Below are 4,670 nucleotides of genomic sequence, written 5' to 3'. Positions count from 1 at the left end.
AAATGGTTGTGAAACCGTCAGAGGAGGGGAGATCAGTTACAAAGTCAATGGATAGATGTGACCAGGGTCGCTGAGGCATGGGAAGGGGGAGGAGCTTCCCTGCTGGAGTGTTCTTGGGGGATTTGGTTTGGGCACATATGGAACAGGTGTTGATGTAACAAGTGACATCCTGCGTTAATGTGGGCCATCAGTATTTCCCAGAGATTGATTGGGTAGTGCGAGAAATACCTGGATGTCCAGTGATGACAGCTGAGTGCGCCCAGGTCAGCAGTCGGTCCCTTATCTCTGTGTGAATGTAAATACGCTCGGGAGAACAGTTAATGGGTAAAGGCTCCCTCTCCAGAGCCTGGCGGATGTCCACATCTACATCCCAGACCACAGGGGCTACGACTCAGGAAGATGGGATTATAGGCGCGTTCTGGACCTTCTCCCAAATCGTAGAGATGGGACAGGGTATCGGCCTTGCTGTTCTTTGAACCTGGACGATAGATCAGCGTGAAGTCAAAGCTTATGAAGAAAACCTAGCTTGGAGCGGATTCAGCCTCCTCGCTGTCAGTATGTACTCCAGGTTCCGATGGTCGGTGAGAATGATGAATGGCTCCTTGGCACCCTCCAGCTATTGTCTCCACTCCTCCTGGTATACCTCCGGGACGTTGGGCTGAAGGGCATCCACAGGCCTCTCAACCGTCGTGGAACCATAGGGGACAGGGAATCAGGTCCTCCAGCATTCGGGTGACCAATCTGTAATTTTCATCCTCGGCCATGAGATGGTAGGGCTATGGCGTTGAAGCCAGGGAGGCCGAGGATGATCTTGTGGACTGGTTCACTGGTAATGAAGAAGGGGATGTTCTCCTGATGAGTGGACTCCACAGTGAGTGTGAGTGGTTGAGTAATGTGGGTGATGGTTCCGGATCCTAAGGGCCGACTTTCATGGACTTGAACCGGAAAAGGAGGACAGAGGAAGGAGGAACTAGGACAGAGGAAGGGCTAGGCCCCTTTTTTCTCCACTTCCTGTCTGAATGACGTGTTCAAAGTAAACTGCCTGTAGCTCAGGCCCTGAAGCCAGGATATGCATATAATTGGTACCATTGGAAAGAAAACACTTTGAGGTTTATATAAATGATCAAATAACGTAGGAGAATATAACACAATAGATATGGTAGGAGAAAATCCAAAGAAAAACCAACCAGAATGTTTTTTTTGGAGCAACCATCCTCTTAAAAATGCAAGAGAAAGGTCATATTGAAAATGAGCTCCCTGGATGCAATTCCCATGGCTTCCACAGGGTGTCAGCAGTCTATGTTCAAGGTTTCAGGCTTGTAACTTCAAAAACGAATAAGAAATATCAGTTTTAGTAGAGGGACACAGTCTTGGAAATTCTTGAAGACATTACGCACCTGCTAAAATCGGTTTCCTATTGAACATATTTATATCTGTGTGACCCCTACCTCCATGGGTTCAGGCTCTGATTCCGAGTGGTCAGAATAACTGAAGGTATGGACAGCCATACCGTTTGCCTGAGACGATACCGAGGAGCCGGGGTCCGCTTGTCATCGATACCTGGAGGAGGTCTTGAGAAGGGCCGACCGGGCTCTCATCCAGGTTCAACGGCAGCGGCGTGGCAGAGCAAGGAAGGGTGTTGCGGATGTTTTCAACCCAAACCAGTTGCTAGCTCCAGGTGGTGGGGTTGGCGGAGACCAGACAGAGCAGAGTTGTCTCCAGGTCTTGGTTGGCTCGCTCCAACTTGCCGTTGGACTGGGGTGGAAACCGGAGGACAGGCTGGCCGACGACCTAATGAGTGAGCAGAACGCCTTCCAGAAGGGTAGCTTGGGGAGAATAATGAAGTGGGCGGCTTTGGAAAACCGATCCACCAAGGTTTGGATGGTGGTGTTGCCATCAGACAAGGGAGACATGTGACAAATTCCAGGGATATGTAAGAACAGGGATGGTGAGGGACAGGTAGAAGTTGAAAGAGGCCAGCCGGAGCTTGCCGAGGAGCCTTGTTCTGTGCACAGATTGTGCATGCAGCGATGAATGCGGAGATGTCAGGAACCACGGTGGGCACTAAAAGTGTTGTCACACAAAGGCAAGGGTCCGACGGGAGCCCGGGTTGAAAACAAGTGGGCCCACTCCAGGAACGAGGGGTGACCCGTGTCAGGAACAAACATCCGATTATCTGGGCACCCACCAGGGTTTGGCTGGGAACGCTGAGCCTCACGAACCTGCTTCCCTATTCCCCAGCTGAGTGCCGTCTTCAGACACGAGTAGGGAATGATGGTCTCGGTTTCTGGGGATGTAGCCGTGGGGATATAGCGGCGTGACAGCGCATCCTGCTTGACATTCTTGGATCCCGGCCGGTATGAGAGGGAGAAGTTGAACAGCAGGGCCCACTTAGCTTTCCTGGAATTGAGGCGCTTGGTGGTGCGGGCTCTGTCCACACAATGAACAGATGTTCCGCCCCCTCCAGCCAGTGCCTCCACTCCACCATCTTCACCGCGAGAGCCTCACGATTCCCCACTTTGTAGGTCCTCTCCATGGCGTTGAGGTGATGGGAGAAGAAACCGCAGGGATGTAACTTGAGGTCCAGGCCAGAACGCTGGGACAGGACAGCCCCCACACCGACATCCAAAGCATCAGCCTCCACCACGAACTTGCGGGACGGGTCAGGATAAACCAAGATGGGAGCTGTGGTGAAGTGGTGTTTGAGATCCCGGTCAGCAGCTGGGGACCATGTGAATGGAACCTTGGGAGAGGTGAGTGCAGACAAGGGGGAAGCCAGGCTGCTGTAGCCCCGGCAACAACGACGATAAAAGTTGGCGAATCCCAGGAAATGTTGCAGCTGTACCCTGGACTTAGGCTGGGGCCAATCCATCACTGCTTTGACCTTTCTGGGATCCATCTGTACACTCCATGCAGTGATGGTGTAACACAGGAAGGGGATGGTGGAGTGATGGAATTCGCACTTCTCTGCCTTTACAAAAAGCTGGTTCTCCAGGAGGCGTTGGAGAACCTGTTGGACGTAGAGCATGTGTTCTTGGGTGGAGAAGACGAGGATGTCATCGAGGTAGACGAAGACGAACCAGTTCAACATGTTGCGGAAAACATCATTAACCAGAGCCTGGAACACAGCATGGGTGTGGGTAAGGCCAAATGGCGTGACCAGATACTCTTAGTGACCCCTGGCTGTGTTGAAGTCTTCCACTCGTCCCCTTCCCGTATCTGCACCAGGTGGTAGGCATTCCGTAGGTCCAGCTTGGAGAACGCCCCCTGGAGCGTCTCGAAGGCCAAGGCGATGAAGGGTAGTGGGGAGCGGTTCTTCACCGTGATGTCGTTGACAACCCTACGCTGGCGGGGGAGGGAGAAGGACGGATGAACCCTGCATCTAGGGAGTCCTCAATGTAGGTCTCCATAGTCTTTGTCTCTGGACCCAACAGAGAGTACAGTCGTCCCCGGGGCTGAGTGGTGCCTGGGAGAAGGTCAATCCTACAGTCATATGGTCGGTGCTGTGGAAGCGAAGTGGCCAGGGCCTTTCTGAATACCTCCCAGAGGTCCTGGTACTCCGCAGGAATGGTGGAGAGGTCTGGGGCAACTTCCGAGCCCTCAGGAAGACGTCCTGGGGCAGGCTGCGCTGACTTCAGGCAATGGGTGTGGCAGAATGGGCTCCAGCCCATGATGGCACCAGCAGACCAGTCAATGAGGGGATTGGGTCACTGGAGCCAGGACAATCCCAATACCACGGGAACCTGAGGGAACTTAATGAGCAGGAATTGGATTGTCTCGCTGTGGTTCCCTGACACACATAGTTTGATGGGGGTGGTATTGTGGCCTATAGAGTGCCCGTCCAGTGCTCTAACGTCTATGGAAATGGAGAGGGCTGAGTGGGGATGCCCAGCTCAGATGCCAGGGTAGCGTCCAAAAACTCTCATCGGCCCCAGAGTCGATGTGTACCCGGAGAGATTTAGACTGGTTCCCCAACAGCAGGATAGCATGGAAAGGACTGCGAGTAAGGGGAGAGGAAAGTTCTCCATAAGGCCCAACAGAGTACTCGCTCCTTCTTGATGAGTCTGTTTTTTTAATGGGCAGGTAGCTACGAAATGTCCTGTAGTTCCACAATATGGACAGCTCTGGGTGTTGAATTGGCGTATGCACTCAGCCGGAGTAAATATTGCCCTGCTCGGGTGCTTGGACTCCAAAGTAGGCGAGTCGGTAGCCCATGGTGAATCCCGCGAGAACTCAGGTGACGTCGGGGTCACTTGGACATGTAGAATTTGGGGGTCTCTGGGATTCTTCGGAGGTGAGGTGGGAATCGAGCGCGACAGGTCACAGGATGGTCAAGGCTATGAGGGAGTCAAGGTGCATGGGCAGCTCCCGGGCTGCAAGCTCATCTTTGACCACCTCCGATAATCCGTGAAGGAACAATGCTTGCTTGTTTATTATGGATGTGACCCGCGGAATTGCTCCAGCAAAGTATTGATTGCCTGGTCATGGCATTCTGCCAGGGTATGGAGTCCCTCCAAAAGACATTGCAGTAACTTCTTGTGTCGTCCAATGGTGGCTCCTTGCAGGGAGACAGTATTGTGGAGCTGGTCTGAGTCTGCTGGGTCGGTCATGGCCAGTTGGTACTATCACGTTTCAGGTAAGACCCAGATGCAGACATTGTCAGAAAAAAG

This window comes from Oncorhynchus masou, unplaced genomic scaffold (genome assembly GCF_036934945.1).
Source record: "Oncorhynchus masou masou isolate Uvic2021 unplaced genomic scaffold, UVic_Omas_1.1 unplaced_scaffold_3486, whole genome shotgun sequence".
Classification (NCBI taxonomy): Eukaryota; Metazoa; Chordata; class Actinopteri; order Salmoniformes; family Salmonidae; genus Oncorhynchus; species Oncorhynchus masou.
This window is presented reverse-complemented; position numbering follows the sequence as displayed.